At 31.4% G+C, this 20028-nt stretch overlaps 3 non-coding genes across 3 annotated transcripts; all 3 read right to left on the bottom strand.

Moving 5' to 3' along the window:
- Window positions 1-3700: 3700 nt before the first annotated feature.
- Window positions 3701-3774, bottom strand: Trnan-guu. The gene has a single exon. It is a non-coding gene; the product is annotated as a tRNA-Asn (tRNA).
- Window positions 3775-9476: 5702 nt separating this feature from the next.
- Trnas-aga lies at window positions 9477-9558 on the bottom strand. The gene has a single exon. It is a non-coding gene; the product is annotated as a tRNA-Ser (tRNA).
- A 1641-nt stretch (window positions 9559-11199) lies between these two features.
- Window positions 11200-11281, bottom strand: Trnas-aga. Its single transcript has one exon. It is a non-coding gene; the product is annotated as a tRNA-Ser (tRNA).
- Window positions 11282-20028: the final 8747 nt, after the last annotated feature.

The following is a 20028-nucleotide window of genomic DNA, read 5'->3' as shown; positions in this document are numbered from 1 at the left end:
ACGTGTATTCTCTCGCTTATGGTTACGGTTATTCTTTTTAAACTGTTAAGCTAATAATATTTTCTTTAGAGTCATGTTCTTAAAAGTTTTATCTGTAACCGGCATACGACGGCCGGGAAATAGTGCCTTATCTCAGGTAGAAGTAAACAATACGAAATACAAAAGGCGCTGGATCTTAGCCAGAACTTTTAGTGCTTGGGTACTTGCTTTTAAAGTTTTGATTTTATCGAGGATTTTGTAAAATAACTAGCGGTCGCCCTCGACTTTGTCAGCGTAGAAATAAAAAAGTAGCCCATAATATGCCCGCAGAGCAACATTCCCGTCAGAGTTCCGTCAAAATTATATATATATATATATATATATATATTCTTTCATGTTTTTAAAAATTTTCAATACCAGAAACGTATTTTCCGAAATCGTCAATACGCGCCAACATGAATGACATGCATAAATTCATGTTCACATAACAAGACAGTTTGTCAATCTAATTGCGACGTATTCGTGCAATGCTTTCGACATCTGACTATTTATGAAAATAACGATACTGCCAGGATATATCATGACATATTCATAAACAAAAATTAACGTTTTATGTTTATCATCTCTGCGTTTCAACCATTCAATATATTGCTACATTATTTGTATGTTATACTAGCTGTCGCCCTAAACTCCGTCCCTGCGGAGTAAACATAATACTAAATAGCCCATGTGTTCTTCCAGACTATGTTCTACATCTATACAAAATTTCATCAAGATCTATTGAGCCGTTTCGGAGATACCTTCCAAAAAACATCTATCAATACATACATCTAATCTTTCGCATTTATAATCTTATTCAGATTTAATTCATCAACATCATCAGCTCACTATACGTTCCAAGTTAGGGGTGACTAGGCTATAGTCAACCACGCTGGCCAAGTGCGGGTTGGTTGACTTCACACATATCTTTGAATTTCTTCTCAGATATGTGCATATTGGATCATTTTTTCCTTCACCGTAAGAAGGTCGGATAAATGTACATTTGTAAATCGAAACTTGAAAAATGTATTGGTACATGGCGGGATCCGAACCCAGAATCTACAGATTGCAAGTCATGTGCTTAACCCCTGAGCCACCGACGCTCAATTTAATTATTTGATTGTAAATGTGACTACAATAGAATCTTTACAACAACCCGATAGCTTTTTAGTGATGGAAGCAAAAAGCGATCCGTATACGGTGAAGGTTTTATATAAATTTAACAATGATTGCTAAACGCTGCTACTGACTGGTCAAGGCTGAACGTGTACGTCGGCCCTTATTTCTCATTTATTATATTCAAGTGAAGACATTACTATTTGGTGGAATAATGTAGTTATTTAGTGAATGCATTCCAGTGACACAGTTTAGCCGCTTAGAATGCAAATAACAAATCTTATCAGTAATGTTTACGTCGTACCATTTGAATAGCGTCGTTTGTGTTACCTTGTTAGTGTTGTGGTTTAGGATTTACCTTTCTACATGTTGGAAAAAATTTGGCACAGATCTGTTAAGGACCTCAGCAGGTACCTCCGATTAATTTTTTCGAACTATAACTATCAGAGATTCTTAGCTTTACAACGCTAAGAATAAAGTAAATTTCTTCCAAAACATCATTTAAATATTACTAGGTCTATAAGACCTACTTTTGTAGATAAAAACTATATAAGTAAGACTGGGGAAAGTATTAATGAATTGTGTGAAAGATATGTGGAAAAAAGGCATGAATTCAGATATTACGGCAAGCCTTCGTCATGTTTATGGAATACTAACTGTCGCCTGCGATTCATTCCGCGCGAAATAAAAAAAAAACTTAATAAGTAGCTTAAGTACCTTCCCGAATATGATCTACATCTATGCCAAATTTCTGAATATACCTTTTAACAAACATCATCCATACATCCATACATTGATGTAATTTGGCACAGATGACATTAATGACTTGTTTGATATGACATGATATATATATATATATATATATATATATATATATATATATATATATATATATATATATACATACGAGTATATAGAATTAGCAAAGAGGTTGAATATAAAAGAATATATTCAAACCAAAAATAGAACGCTTTACTTTTTTAAATTCTTTTACCAATCGTTTTCTTTTGTAAAATGTAAAATTATAATTATTTTAATTACTAAATTTCATCAAATTCATTAGTTAAAATTACACATCCAAAATTCAACAGCATTTATAATTAGTAAGAAGTAAAATTTACGCTAATATATATTGCAATATTTTTTCATAAAAGTCATTTGTGTAAATAAAATATGAAAACTAATTTAAATACAGATGCCGTTTCATTTATTTCTCATTCGTTTTCTGGTCGACGCTGAAATAACTCTGATATGAAGTTGGTTATCAAATACCCCTGGAATCAATTAAAAACAGCGAAGCATTTCTACGTTTTTTCATATAAACATCATTCAATCAGTTAAAATAAATATAAATGGTATGTTCATGTTTTATTTGTTGTTAAATCAATGGCAAGAAACTTTGCTATAGTTAAGTATAAAGTAAATAGTTTAAAATCAAAAGTATGAAGCATTTATTTTACGAAAATGTAACTAGTTATTTTATCCTTAATATTAGATATATAAATCTAAGTTACATTTCTTGCATATCCATTTGTTAAGTACCAAGTTAATATAATTTCAGTTAAAATAAACGAATCTGTAACTGTGTGTGTAATATATCAAGTTCTGTTAAGTTCATACGATACAAAATTGTGACCAACAGAGGTCGCTTTAAATAAAGTTTATTGGAACGAAGTTCCTTATCGCGCGTTGTGAAAGGGGGCTAGACGGAAAAAATTCTTACGAAAAGTTGTCACGACACTTTTTGCTATATCACCATGGCAACAACGTGACAATATATAACGAAAATGCATAGAAATAAAATGTACTTCTTGTGAAGACTTAAGTTTTTTTATGCATAGAATAAACATTGGTTCCTTCACTAATTAATTGAAAGGAACTTCGTTCTATCCGGGTGTCCCTTGACACCTCTCAAGTTTTTTTCTGTACTTGTCGGCAGTGGTATAGCTAATAGCTAATAGATGTTTGAATTTAATGATACATAACACAGTACATATTGATCACATTTTGAGTAAACCTTACTAATATTATAAATGCGAAAGTTTAGATGGATTGATTTTTGTTTAGTTATCTCCGAAACGGCTGACCGGATTTTAATGAAATTTGACACAGATGTAGAACATAATCAGGAAGAACACATAGGCTACTTGTTATTTTTTTTTTTAATTACGCGCGGACGGATTCGCGGTCAAAAGCTAGTACTGTAATGTTTACTATCAATATTGTTTTTTCTATTTTAATTTTTATATGAAGGGTTAATAATTTTCGAGGGTATTTAACGTATCCATGTACTTATTAATGTATGGCTATTGAGATGGTCTGTACATAAAGCGAATTGACAATTTTGATATTTAACGTGTTCTTCGATTTTTATGTATCCCCAGTTTGTTATGGTGTTTGGTATTTCACAGTCTAAGTAGACTCCAGAATAAGTTACAAGAATCTTGTCTGACGAATATATTTAAATGAGATCATTTAAACAAAATACTAATTTATTTAATTGAGTCCAAAGTTTATGAGATTTAACTATGTATTTTTTAAAATAAACTAAAAACAGTAAAGAATTCGCCTCCGGGTGGGTTCGAACCACCAACCTCTCGGTTAACAGCCGAACGCGCTGGCCGATTGCGCCACGGAGGCTCTATTTAGAGCTTTCAAGAAAACCTTCATTTTCCTACAATCTCCGCATTGTTTACTAGAAGTAAGCCCCTTAAGTGATAATTAAAAAATATATTAGCGTGAAATTCATCAATGTGTGATTATTCTATTATTAACTATCAAATAAATCACAATATTATCGTTTTTTTGTTTTTATTTTATATCGTATGTACAAACAGTATTGTGATTACAATCTACAGCTACGTATTTTATTCTTTAACCTTGCATTGTCCACTAGAGGACGTCGTTGCCAGAAACTTGTAAAGTAAAATGGCGACTTTCCCGCGCAGTTGTCGGCTACGGCGAGCACTACAAAACAATGGAACTGTGAATTAATTGCATTTTCAAGTAACAGTTGTAAAACTGAGAATATAAAGTCTTAGAAATTTAAACGTTCTAATTACATAACTGTATATATACCTTTTTATGTAACTATCAAAATCAGAGATGTTCAATGGTTGCGTAAATTAGTCTAAATGTATTATGTACTATTGATTATAATACCCTTGATAAAGTAATAAGTAACTTAATTATATATAGATTAATAGACGCAGCTTTCTTTCTGTTAACTTACGCTATTAGTAAATCGAGAAGGGAAGTAACCCTTTTCAAATGGAGGCTTATTTTTAAGAAGCAATAACAGGATAATCCGCTCTCGTATTTATAAAGACGAAAAAGTTCGGGAAAAAAGATAACCTTTGCTAATTAGTCATCTAATACAGTTCAATGACAAATATTAAGATCTTAAGATTTTAATTGTATTTGGAACATATTGTATTCTTAGTTATTATATAGTGTTAGTTATTGTCACTGTACCGAAGCCTGTCTACGAATGTCTACGAACGTAAAGCGAAGCGCTACACTCGTAGCACATAGCGCTTTGCGTTTATTCCGAAGTTTGTAAAACTTAGCGCGTAAATCGTAAAAAGTGGTGTAGCATTTAGAACGTAGAACGTAGGTAAACATAATCCATAGCTCGTAGTGTGAATCGATGTTGAACAAACTGCGTAGCAAATTGTAGCATTGAGCACAAATCGATTTTTCTAATAGTAAAAAAAAAAAAAACTTTTAATTTTCCACACCATTGCATCTCCATCGCTCCAGTTTAATGATCATTATTTTTCATTATCGTTTTTAAATATACTGTGAAAAAATGTTTAAGATTTGAATTTCGTCTGATCTTTCTAATTAAAGAGAGTTTTCCATTTAAAGTCCTTCTCTTTGTTGTAGTAGTCTGGAGTTCTAGTGACGGTCAGCGAGGTAGAACACCAATTAACTTTGCTTTGCGCCACCAATTTTCCTTATACCTTTTACATTAAATACTAATTCAATGCTGTAATTATCATTTAAAAATAACAAAGACGCTTTAAATTTCTTTCTTGCAGCCAAGAAGCTAATTACATAGGTAAATTGTTTGTTTTAAAAAAGTCTTAAAAGTCAAGCAATTATTTCGAAGTTAGATATTTTGACTGAATTAAGACTGTCTTTAAATTATTTTCCTATTTTTTCCTTTTTTTTTAGTCAATTATAGTATAGTAATTTCGCAAACTGACAAAGTATAATACGTACATCTATACAAAAAAGTTACGTTGCGTTGATAACAATCAAGATTTGCATATGAAACGACCGCAACATGATTGTGGATTTTCATTGTCAATACACATGTAATAATACAAATTGTCATCCCTTCCATTTCCCTTGACAAAAAAGAGACCACAATATGTCTTAATACAACTTTAATTGCAGTAGGATTGTACAAAAAAAAGTATTTTATTCGACTAACATGCTATAAAGATAAAACAGTTAATACCATATCAGTGTGCATTCATTACGTGGTATTCACGTGGTTGTGTGTAATTGTTGCTCTAGTTCTCATAAAATTAGAATCGAGAGTAACAATTGCTCAATCATGTAATGTTGGTTCGCTTTACCCTAAGGTATTTTAATAGCAATGTGAAGCATTCAGAGGGTCTATCACGAATCGAGTTCGTAGCTGCATCGATAAAATTCGTATTAGATTTTGTACAGCGCCTTATCGGGCGTAAAGTATAACGATAAAACATGTACAGATTGTGTCGATTACGTTCGTACTAGGCCCCCTGATTTTCCACGTAAAACAGATTTGAAATACATGGTAAGTGCATTATGTTTCGTGTTATAATGCTTTATGTTGCAGACTTAGTTATTAGATGTTTTGTTTCACATTCAGTAAACGAGGTTTCATTATTACGTATTATGTAAAATATTCACACACATTTCATACACGTGATGTATTTGTGTTACTGATAAGGGATTTTTTTTAACTGTGTGTCTGTATGTTTGTCCGCAGGGCTGCGTTTTTTCCGGTAATCTTCGAAACAGGTGGACCGATTCTGAAGGGACTTTGAGGAGAAGGTTCCTGATGCACACGGGCATATTATAGATTACCTTTTTTAAGTTTTGTGTGTAAATATAAACTACTAGCTTTTACCCGCGACTCCGTCCGCGCGGAATAAAAAATATAAAACGGGGTAAAAATTATCCTGTGTCCGTTTCCTGGTTCTAAGCTCAGGTAGCTTTTTCAGTCAAATTGATTCAGCCGTTCTTGAGTTATAAATACACGACTTTCTTTTATATATATAGATAAGATTTAGAAAACCAATTTGACACACATGAAGAGTTAAATCGATTTTGGAGTTGTACAGGAATATAGTACACACAGTACATGTATAGATTTACATATATTTATGTATATAGAGTATTGTAATATGGCATGCGCAAAATAAATAAGGAATTACAAAAGGAAATTTAATATTCTCCAACAAGGAAAGCCGTTTCTTTTGTTTTATTAAAACGTACTACAATATTCGTTAAACTTTACGCTCGAGTTAACGTTTTTTGCTGCGTTAAGTACGGATTCTGTTTTGATTACGTCAATTCCGATGCAAATTGTTAACATTTTTCTCTTTCACACTTGATAGGACGACAGTTGAACAGTGAGATGGTTGACTTTGTTCTTTTATTTATGCGTTCTCTCTTTAAAATATTAAACTTCTTTAGATTTTGTTCCATCTTTGTTACATTGTTTATTTCATGCTAGAAATAAAAGGCGAATTCTGTGTCGGAATGATGAATACTCACTGAAAAAAAAATACATTTTTCAGAATAAATTCCTGTAATTTTTATATTAAAAGGGATATTTTGTAATTACTCATATACTATTAATTGCTGTTTAAACAATTCCTTTCCGGAAACAAACGTAATTTAATAAAAAAATGATATAATATATACATGATCGATATTTTTTCATGGTTATATAAGACGTAACTTTAAGTAGATTTTGTATGAAAAATCGACGTTAAAATACTGTTTAAATAACAAGGTAATACTCGATGTATTTATTCATACAGCATTCATAATGTACGTAGGGTAAAGGCGAGATAGATGCCTCAGTGGGATAGATGCCTCATTTTCATAAAACCTAACTTCCCAAACTCGCGACTAAAAATCAATAGTATAACTAAGAGCCGCAGGTACCCTGCACCTTAGTTAGCAATGAGCCGTGGTGCGGTGAAGATGCATTTCGCTTATTTGTGGATTTATGTCCGCGGCGAACTTAACAAACACGTCAAAGTTTTAAAGGTAAGTATTTGCTGTTGTATATCTTTATAAGTAGTTATTAATTCCGTTATATTTTTTATTACGTTAATATACTGATTCATCAAGTATGCATCTAGGTGGAAATAGTAGCTCTTTTGTTTTTTATTTATTTAAAAACTACTTGGGCATCTATCCCTATCAAAAAGGATAGATGCCCTGATTTTCTGCGGTATAGGTGCCCCTAGGGGCATCTATCCCTCCATTCACCAAGTTGTATTGAATGCGCTTTGAACATATTTTTATGTTCTACTATATTTTATATGTGTTTATGTATATTTATATTTAGACTTTTTACTGATTGTAGCAGAACTATGCCACGAAAATACAAAAGAAAGGAAGGAGTCCGAGCTCGAATATGTTCTTGGACTAGAGAACAATTACAGTCAGCTTTCGAGGAATTGGACAAAAATACAAATTAAGGGGAAGAAAACTAAAGGTTGCTTGCCGGTAAAGAGAACTAAAAGAGATGAACAGCATAAGCCTAAAGATACAAACAAAGATAACTGCACAGAATGTTTTGAAAATTATAAACATACGAAGTCTCAATACGAACTGCATACATTCTTCAGAAATTATTGCTCAAGATGTGGAAAAGCTCTATCCGGTTAAGTATCATTTCAGTAGAATTATAAGATGAAGATCTTTTTGTGTATTTTTTTTTTTTTTTAGGTAAAGGCTTTTATGAATACGCGTGTTGAAACTTAATAACTAATAAGTTATAATAAGAATTTAGAATTTCTGTTTTTTTGTTGAATAAATGATGTTAGAAATTTACTAGGTATGATAATTTTATTTGATCTCATAATTAGAATTAAATTGTATAGATGACAATTAAAAGATTTTAAAAACTGCAAGATGCTTTTCATTATAAATAAAAAAGACAAAGACACAAATAAAATGTTATAAATATTATAATTTTACAGTATGAAGGGCATGTATCCCGCGCCGCAGGCATCTATCCTTGTTAGTATTTTCATGGTGGGGCAACTATCCATACGGGAAGGCATCTATCCTCAAAAATCGAGGTCCACAAAAAGCTAAAATCTGCAAAATCTGTCATTTATAGGCCCAAAAAGACAAATCATAGTAAAAGATAAAGAATTAAACTAGCTATATTAATAAACACTATTTATATAAAATTAATATTTTTTAAATTAGGAGTATATTCCAAAAAGTGGGGCATCTATCCCGCCTTTACCCTATACTCTAGCGTCATCATTATCCCCAAAGCGATCGATACGGCAGTTATTCACGTAGTTAAACCCTAGCGAAGTTGGCGAAGCTATTTGCTAGGTTAAGTAACTTGACATATTTTCAATGCAGTAGACAATAAGCGATTGACGACGATGCAGTGCAAATCTATCCGTGTATTTTTTCCCTTAATCACTGACAAATCAAATGTCACATTAATTTTTCTTAGTTGTAATTTTAAATGTAGTTTTCCCTTATCATATTGTTTTGGAAGTTAGAACATTGCGATGTATTGCACATCTGTTGTTGATTAAATTTTAGGTAATTTATGAACTGCAGAGAATATTTCGCATCTAATAACATCCCTGTTCTAATAAACCTTTGTGAACTTTGTGTCTTATGACGTAATAAATCAAAGTTTAAATCATTCTATTCGTTTCCATTTAGTTTATTATCTGTAGCTTTTTCTATACTTGGATATATTTAATTCACTATACGAAGTTAAATTACGGTAAAAATTATATTAAACTCTTATAAGGGTCCTTATAACAATATTAAAGTAGTATGTGTATCTTGAAGTAAGTATTTGGAACTGGACTGTTTATTAAATTTTATCCGAATGTAACTAAATTATTGTTCCAGAATGTTTTGACTGCAATAAAGTTATTTATAAAACTGTGTTTTTTGTGTCCTTTCTGTCGTAAAACCTTCCTTGCTACCACCAGAAAAAGCTATTGTGTAAAAAGGCTGGCTTAATTTAGGATACATAATTATTTGACAATGACAATTATTTATTTAAATTTATACTGATTTTAACATACATAAAAATAAAACCAAAATTGTTGTAATTACTTCGCAGTCGGCAGGATTTGAACCTGCGCTCCCAGAGGGAATCTGATTTCTAGTCAAACGCCTTAACCGCTCGGCCACGACTGCTTGCTATTTAGTAATAAAATATTGGATAGTACGTGCAATTTGAAACTGATTTTACACGAACTTCAGCTAAAAAGAAACTGGTATGACATTAGAATGGCACTTGTGGCACTTTACGATGTGGCTTGTATTCATGCGAGTATAAATAATATTCGTTATACACAGTTTGTAATAATAAAACACATTTTATATTTTCTAAATAAATATTTTCGTATCTGTGGCATAAATTTATGGTATTTATGGTTTATTTTTTGCTAATTTAGTTACCTACAATGCTCGTTTAGTTACTTCTTATATATAAAATTCTCGTGTCACGGGGTTCGAACTTGAACTCCTCTGAAACGGCTTGACCGATTCTCATGAAATTTTGTGAGCATATTCAGTAGGTCTGAGAATCGGCCAACATCTATTTTTCATAACCCCCCCCCCATTTAGTTTTTTTTACTGCGCGCGGACGGAGTCGCGGGCGACAGATAGTATAATATACAAAATAATGTAATATAGGAATGTTACTAACTCGAGACTCACGGATTTTTTTTTAAATTTGTTGTGTGAGTTTTAAATTATGAGTGGCCGTTAACCTTTGCAAGCAAGCGCTACAGATAAATTTGACTAATGCTTAGCTGAGTCGCAATTGCCATGAATCTTTTTTTTTTACCTTTTACAAAAGTATTTTTATCTTTGTAATTAATAACAAAATTTTGTTAAATTTTAAAAGCAGCTACAGAACTCAATGGTTGACGTTGTAGTTGTAACAGCACGGATTAAAACCAATTGATCGTTGGATCTGAGACCAAATTCCTTTATAAATATATACTCATCTCTCTCATTTTCTTTCATTAAACAGAAATGACAATGTTCTTTATACAAGGATTTTGGTCTAAGAAATTAACGCTTAGTAAAAGTTTTGGTTCATAGTGACAAGTATATTTACAAAAAGCGATTAAGTCAATATATATTCACTTAGGTAGCAATTGCATAATATTAAGACAGCCTTTTCAATCTTAATATAACAAATTGAATCCCTATTTATATTTTTGTTGTTAAATTCCGCATAAATTTTAAAAACAAGAATTATAAAATATTAATGTAAATTGTCTTAAGTAAAATAAGGTAAATATTTCTTTTAATAAACTAGAAACTTTACAATCCTATGAGAAACAATAATCTACAAACAGTGTTCATGTTAAATAGGTATCCAACGTATGAATACGTTGACTCAGTGCTATTGGTTCGTAAGTTCGTAGCGTGCTCAACATTCTCGTAGCAGTATTACGTAGCACGTTTGACGTAGCACATACTACATCTAACCGTCGAATTGCACTGCATGACAAGCAAAATGTAATGTCGCGCTACTAGTCACATAAAACTGAAGTTTCTACAAAATGATATCTAAAAGTCCTGTTGTAGTTATTCGTCACTGTCAACAAATGACAAAATTTTCATGTTAAACTCTGCATATGTTTGTATCTTCGTGTTCAATGATAATTATTAAATATCTATAAATCTATCTATAAAACTATACATAAGAAGTTGAAAGCGAGTTATGTAAGCGAATTATTGATGCACTTTGATAACTTTTAAATATTCATAAGGTGTTGATTTTATTTATTTAAAAATGTAAAAACGCATGCAAAATAAGTTCGCAGTCGGCAGGATTTGAACCTGCGCTCCCAGAGGGAATCTGATTTCTAGTCAAACGCCTTAACCGCTCGGCCACGACTGCTTGCTATTAAGTAATGAAATATCGAATAGTTGGAGAGCTTTGTACCCGATGATACACGAACTTCTGCCGGAAACGAAACCCGAACGATCAACAAAAATTTCTCCTCATACATAAAGCTTTTAATGTATCGTCGCAACTTTACAATAGCTATCTACTGTAAAGCATTTGTAAATTGGATACATATTAAATTTTACTTTAAGATAATTCCAAAGCTCATTATTAGAAATATGTCATTTATTTGCAAAACACATTTATCTATGTGTATGTATTTATATATGTATGTGTATATACGGCGGAGTAAATATTTTTAGGATAATGTTGCCATGTCCCACAAATGTTACAGAATAATTTATTATGAAGATAAGTAAAATTTAAAATTACTTACCCCGCGAAGAATACATTATTAAGAAAAGACTCAAAACAAACTCGATAAGGGACATATTATTGGGTGAGATAAACAAAGATTCGCAAAGTCGGATCATTGCACGTAGCGTGGCGTAGCAATTTCGTAGCAATGTTTGAACGTTATGTACAATATAGAATATACATAAATAAACGATTTTATAAATAAAGCTTATTAAAGATTTGTTCTTTATAGAAGTAATAGATTTTAATCACTTTATATTAAAAGCTAACAAGGAAAGAAAAGGTGAAAAAAATGTATTTCCTTTTCCCTCTATCTCCGTGCAGGTGAAGGGTACAAAAGTACACATTTCATTAAACCCTATCGCATCGATCGATATTCCCAGACACAGGGCTGGGGGATGTTTGATAACTGACCACGACCAACATAATATTCTACAATCTCTGTAGTATCAATATGTTTTTGTTTTTGTTTTCGTGATTGTGTATACGATGTTGTTTCATTATAAGTAAAGATATTTAATGCCCCTATAGCATGTAGTGAAGTTGATCTTGTTTTTCAGTTAAGTTATGAACAAGATCAAATATTACTTTATAGACTCAAGGTTCACTTTATAGTAGTCCCGTTGCGTTCATGTGGACATCCCGGGACTCTTACCAGTTGCCCTTGAGGATGGCAAACGAGCGAGCTTTAGTGAGTCAAGTCACAGAAACCAGCATCTCCCCTAGAAGGCAGAGTATCTTTTGAAGATTTTCCCCCGAAAAAAAAGTTCACTTTATATTAACTTGTAACATACTTATGTAAATACGAAACATACGTATGTTGTAAGGAAGTTTAAAATACACATCTAGCATATAATATCTATTAATATTATTGTTAAATAAAGGAGATAAATGGCAAAATAAGGCTTTAGTCGTAAGTATTTAATGGTAGTATTCAAAGGTTTGAATAAATGGGGACGTAGCTCAATTGGCAGAGCGCTTGCTTAGCAGGCGAGAGGTACCGGGATCAAAACTCGGCGTCTCCATAACCCCATTTTGGTCTGAATAATCTTTATTATAAATAATATTTTTCCCGCTTTTATCATTTATCGATATATCCTGAAAATGCCCAAATAATTTCTCTATTTCTATTATCCAAGCGACAGCTTTCAATATGGAAACAATATTTTTAAACAAATTGCAATTATCTTTTTGATTCTTTAAATTATGAGATAATTTTATTTAATTTTTGCATATACATTGACCTTCTATATCCGTATATGAGTTTGTAAATAATAATGTAAAGTTCAAAGTATTATTTTAAATATTTTACATTAATAAATGTTATTTGCATATACTTATTATAATACTTAAGCTAATATTATAAGTTTTTTTATATTCTTGTAAAAGTATGATTTTATATCACGCAGTGTGGATAAGAGCCTCATCCTATATTGTAATATAGCCTCCCAAACAGAGATGGCGTTATGTAAATTTCTCTCGTTAGATTCTATGATACATTTTAAACAGGACATATGATGGAAACAAAATGTTTTTTTCTCTCAATTTAATTATTATTAATTATATAAATTTCGTCGTCTTAAAAGGTTACTTATAAAATTTCAAATTAAAGTACTTTTGTTAAATAATGGGGAAGATGAGGATAAGAATTGACAAATTTTATTTCTTACACGTCAAATATAATATTTATACTTTTACCTTTTTTTTTAATAATATAGCGGAATACGGATTTGGAGTAAATTGTTAAATATTTCTTTAAATAACATTATATGGATTCATTACATTCGTATATTTGAGTCCATTAAGAAGGTAGGAAACATAAATAACATTTAGTAAAGAATATGGTTCCGTAATATTGTGTTAGCGAGAAAATACACTTATTGTTCCATTATTTAGACATTTCATACATATTACAACAGCTCACAGAATATATAATTATTTTCCTAATTAAGAAGTATGAATATAAAAAAATATTACACGAAAAATAAAACAAATTAGAATATAGGTAAAGTTAGCCTTAATTAAAAATATCTTTTAGGCTTTAACAGTCGGTTAATTTACTAAAGGAGATTTTTTTTTTAAGTATATGCTTCCACAAAACTGGTTACATATTTTCAATTTTAAGTAAACAGCTAAAATTAAAAGTATTGCTTACGTTAAATAAATAAAAAGGAATCTTGACGTGAAATATTAAATTGAATATTATGTATTGTACAAAAACTTGCAATTAACTGTTCACAGCGTACAAAGGAATTTACGACGCGACAAAAAGTTTCAAATCCAGCAGATTTCCAATTTGCATATGAATGGTCGTTACAAGGCGTGGGCTTACTTTGACTTTTAAGTGACAGGACTAATCAAGCTCACGTATTGCCTTCTGTCAAATTTCATAAAGAACAACAAGTTCTTCTATTGCTTATTTCCTTGCTCGTTTTGTGCAAGTGTATAAATTTTGAAGTCAATGTAACGATGTAAGCATCATCGTAATACATATATATATGTGATTGTCATCCTTACCTCACTTCTCATAAAAAGAGGCAGATTTTATTTAGTACAACGCCGGGTCTTTGTCTAGTCCATTTCTCTATAGTCAAAGCGGGTCGGGAGCTGTGGCGCTCGCGCGAGCGAATATTACATTACGTGAAATATTGACCGGAAAGCATTTGTCAACAACGTCCGTTGGGGCTTTTCGCGCCTGATTATTTATTCGATTAAAGATTTCAATACAATTTAAAGTTAATACTTAGTAGTTAAATCTCATAGTCAAAGGACAAACATATGGATAACATTTGGAACTTACACCTTCCTAAATTCCATATCTTCCAAAATTTATACACAATGAAATCTTATCTTATCTTATATATATAAAAGAAAGTCGTGTTAGTTACACTATTTATAACTCAAGAACGGCTGAATCGATTTTACTGAAAATTGATGGGCAGGTAGCTTAGAACCAGGAAACGGACATAGGATAATTTTTACCCAGTTTTCTATTTTTTATTCCGCGCGGACGGAGTCGCGGGTAAAAGCTAGTATCTACTGAATCTGTGATCGCATTTCTGTGAGATAAAAATAGAAAATGACGCACAGGACAAGTAAAGACGGCTCCTTTTATTTCGTCTACGTCATTTATGTCGGTTAACACATTGATATTCAATTTCATAAATCTCACAGAAACAATTCTTTAAAAAACAATCTCTCTCAAAAAGTCTTTTGTCTGTTATTGTATTGCAATGTGATATGCATTGGAAAAAGCTTTTTCAATTTTGTTTTTAGCCGACTTCAAAAAGAAGGAGTTTATCAATTCGACTGTATTGTTTTATGTGTGTTACCGCAAAGCTCCGCCCCTGGTGTTCCGATTTTGATAAAAAATATTTTAATCGAAAGGTAGTGCTTGCAGATGGGTCCCATTTTTTGATTATAATTTTTTTTGATAAAAACTACACGCAGCCGAAAATGTTACTGCGGCGCGCGGCTGCACAGAAATAAAGGTACACTCCGATGTATTAGTTTGTTAATTTTAAATTAGTATACCGATTTTGATAATTATTTATTTCTTTGTTTAAATGATGATAGGTTATCTGTTGCATTCTAAATTAGTTTTTGAATTAAAGTACACAAATATTAAACATATTAAATAGGAAAGTCCTTTTCTTTACTTGTCTTATTTCCGTCTTCATACGTATTAAGGCAATTTCTAATCGAACTTCAAATTCACTAAAAATCGACAAATAAAAAAATTAACTTTAGAAGTACATGAAATGTAGTTACATTTACGAAATATATAAATTGTCATTTAACATCTTACTGAGGGTTTGCCTTTATGTTAACCATAATAACAAGCAAATTGTTGTCGATAAAAATGCTTAATTTAATAGTGACATTTCGTGTAATTATTGTTGTTGTCTCTGTGCTGTCAAAGGGAATGAAAGGGACAACAATATAAATAATATTGGAATACAATTTGTGACTAAGGTCTCGTCGTCACCTTAACTTAGTTTAGGCTCTCGAAACTCTTCGCTAGTGAATTGTATGATCCGATGAAGCATTTAGTCCAATGATGTGGAGCGTAGTAGTAGTTTGAAGTGGAATTATTTTTAACCATTTCAATGAGATTCGTTCAAGTTTATAAAGTTTGTGTCGATGGAGATATCCCGTCTCAGACAAACTTTGGTAATTGGAGTGGTTTGCGCTTTCTCCTGAGATATTGAGCAGTATATTTATTCCTTTTAAAATATATTCTCGTCGTTTACAAGTGGAGATGAAATTTAATAAGCATCTCATGTTGCTTTGGTTACGAACTTTAGGTTTACTTTGTTGTTTAACTGATCACATGCGAACGAAGTTTCAAACTCAATAACTTTTGATTCATATTACAAAACTAGAAATGTTGGTAAGGAATCAGAAAGTAAACTAATTTAGTATAAGTTAAATTATTTAGGTAATCACTGATTTGTTTAATATTTGTTATTTACTTGATATACAAGTAATTAACTAATAAGAGCATTATATTAAGGATATCATAATAGAATGGACATGCATACATATATCTAGACGGACTACTAATTTTTAACCGCAAGCTAGTCCGGTAAAAATGTTCTGTATAACCGTGTTTCCACTGCGGGAAGACCAGAACAAAAACACATTATCATCACATATATTATCTTTGCTTAAACAGAGCTAATAATTTATCTATATCTTTCATATCTATTACTTTGATAGGTATATGTTAGTGATCTAAATGGCACTTGAATGAGCCTCCGCGACACTAAGTTTGTAATTAACTTCGTGACTCTTGTCAAATGGGTCGGCTATTAATTGTGGCCAAGTTGGCGTTAAGTTAACTCGCCACTGCCCGATAGTGCTCCTGTTAACTTAATTAATACCAACTCTTCCGGGCGTTAAATCAATTTAAGATTATGTTAATCTTAATCTATTGGTTAATACGAATTGAATATTATAGTAGAGTTTTAAAGTGGCATGTACAAGGTAATTATTTAAATGATTAATTTTTATTATTTTTATCCGTAGATGTTTAAGTTAATTTATAAAATATTTAAAAGCTAAAACTAATATTAATGTTATTTGTTAATATAATTTAAGATATTTAAGTTACTAACAGTTCTTTGGTGCAGTAATTAAAGCATTAACATATCATAGAAAACATATAGGTTTGTTGGGTCTCTCGCCGTGGGTTTCTGAGATTAAAGTCTTTGAATAAAATGTATCGTTATCCCTATCAATTGGACAAAACAGAGTCATCAGTTGGTTTTTTTTTTAATTTAGGCCTCAGAAACCCACGGTAAATCAGTGTTGAGTATTGCAATTATATATTGATAGAAGAGGAAACATAATTTCTCATTAAGTTCGTGCAATACCATTTCTCTAATGCTGAAATAATGCCTCGCTTAGAGGAACGCGATATTGTTACAATTTCTGTAAACATTTAATTTATGCAAATATTTTCGTATTTTAATCGAGCATAAAGCTTTTTAAACAGCACAAAAAACTGTTTAGAAATCACGAAACCATAAATAAATGGATTAAAAAAGTGTAGTCAAATTATCGTCACTTTTTCGCATAGAAATTGGAAATAATATCAGTAAAGTTTTCAGTTCAGTGAATTTTGAGTGGTTGAATTAAAAACTTTTCGTATAATTTATAACTTGTCACAGTATAACTACGTTGTTGGGTTTAAAATTTGGAAAATTTTTAAATTTAAAATTCGAACGTCAAATTGTCATCAATATAAGCAAAAACTGTAATTATACCTCACTGACATCTATAAATGGACTGGCTATAAGACGTGGTATTTTGTGCTTATTTGATTTTCGCCATTATGACGCTGATGGTGGTTTGTAGTGTGGAATCGAACTAATAAATAGAATTTAGTGACACGTAATATCAACATAATTGTAATTATCAATACAATATAATTATTATAACTTCGATTTAAAAAAATAAATCAATGTACCTACACTACCAGAATTATACGAAATATCAACACATTATCTAAGTTTCAAACTCTGTGATACAATTCAATTACATTGAAAACAAGTAACACGAAGTTCCAATTGAAGTCTACGTTCCAACTCGTTGATATTCAATCGTATACTCAAGACAAAAGAATTGAGACGTTAATCACAGTCTTAGCCTAATCTTATTAAGATCTAGACTAAGTTTTGCGGATTACATTAAAGAACTACCTAAACCAGAGTTACTCGGAGATGAAATTTTATTGACAAAGAAACTATATTAGAAAAATAGGCAAATTCACAATAGATTTTTTATTCAAATGATTATAAACATAAGATAAATTGATAAATTTAAATATAGTCTTTTATATATTTGGATTAGCTATCGCCCGCGACCTTGTCTTGGTATTTCAGGAACCTGAGCAACCGAAGCTATTTCAGACTACAATCACTGTTATTAATATTCATATAAGTTTAGGAGTTTTGAAGTTACGTGTTAACGGATATATTCGCATTTTTTATATTACAATTGGTTCATATGACTGATTAACTCTACTCAGAAATAATAATATCATAGAAATGATAGAAATAAGAACAGAAATAGAAAAAATAATATATTTTATTAACATAGATACTTAATGAAGTTTAAGAGTATTGTAATATTAACCAAATTATACTAAATCGGTATTTATTTATTAAAGGAAGACGACTGGACAAAATTTAGTTCGGCCCACTCTTTGTACCCTTCCCACGCTATGAGTTATAGCATAATTTGTTCCGCAACGCTTCTTATGTGAAAGGCCCCTGTAATTTGTTGGTTGATGTTGGGGCATTTGCGAAGTAATAAAAACATAAGTTACGTGGCCCCAATGCCCAATGTGATACCGTCAAACAATCCTAACGACCTTAACATTAGTCGAAGCCACATGACAATGGAAGTTTGCTGTAAGATTAGGTTATATAAGTATTTAAAAGCGTTCACTGCTTAACTAAGAGGGACAGGCAGGATATACAAATTTCTTTCTCGCATCGTCTACATCGTTCTTAAAAAGAAATATAACAATGACTGTAGATGTATGTTTTTAAAACATATTATAAACTAGCTGTCGCCCGCGACTCCGTCTGCGCAAATAAAAAAAACGTAATAAGTAGCCTATGTATTCTTCCAGAATATGACCTACATTTATGCCAAATTTCATTGAGATCCGTTGAGTCGTTCTGGAGATACCTTCAAACAAACATCCATCCAAACATTCGCATTTATAATGTATTGCCATTTTTAAAATTTCACAAAACATGCTCCATTTTCTAGAAAAAGAAAGATGCATATTTAATATTTAAACGGTTTCTTTTAATATGTAGTTGAAAGTAAATACTAGAGCCAAAATTCTTTTGAACTATACAAATACAAACTTCAGTAGATTTGAAGTGGGAGTTACCTAAAACTCGACTTTAAATTCAAAATTACTTTGAATTTATATCTCAACTTTTACCTTAGAATGAATATCTAATATATAAAATTCTCGTGTCACAGTTTTCGTTCCCGTACTCTTCCGAAACGGCTTGACTGATTCTCATGAAATTTTGTGAGTATATTGAGTAGGTCTGAGAATCGGCCAACATCTATTTTTCATACCCCTATAAAGTTTTTTTTAACTGCGCGCGGACGGAGTCGCGGGCGACAGCTAGTGTTATGTATAAATAGCGTTTATATCTACGAATATATAAGACATCGATATAAGACAAATAAGATGTTTCTATGCAGACTAGTTAAGACATTCAGTAGTTCAAGTAAACCGTGGAACATTTCACTTGAAAATATCTACATTCATTTCAAGTGAGATGGCAAAATATAAATTCCTCTGGCTTTTCTCTCGCCCGCACTAGAAAAGTTTTGAATAAAATTGCATTCAGTACTTGTAAGAAAATAAAAGACATCCATCGTTCATTTTATTTTATTGTATACAGCTTAGATTGTCTCGTTCTTTAGAGGTTATGTTAAAGTTACACAAAGGTCCAGTATTCGAATATCGAGTTAGTATATTTGTATGAATTCCTCAAAGTTAACCTAGCACGAATACTTGTTACAATCTTCGTATTGAAAACTAGCTATTGCCCGCGAATCCGTCCGCGCGTAATTTAATAAGAACATAATAAGTAGCCTATGTGTTCTTCCAAACTATACATCATACATATATGTCAAATCACATCGAGATCCGTCAAGCCGTTCTGGAGATACATTCAAACAAACATCCATCTATCCATCCATCCAAACATTTGCATTTACAATATTAAGATTTGTATGTATTTTTTGGTGTACTTTACGCCCGGTATGGGCGCTGAACTAATTTTAAAACAGATTTTGTCAATGACGATACGATAACGATTTTCACAAATATTCGTGCT

This window comes from Papilio machaon, chromosome Z (assembly GCF_912999745.1).
Source record: "Papilio machaon chromosome Z, ilPapMach1.1, whole genome shotgun sequence".
NCBI classification, from domain to species: Eukaryota; Metazoa; Arthropoda; class Insecta; order Lepidoptera; family Papilionidae; genus Papilio; species Papilio machaon.
This window is presented reverse-complemented; position numbering and strand designations above follow the sequence as displayed.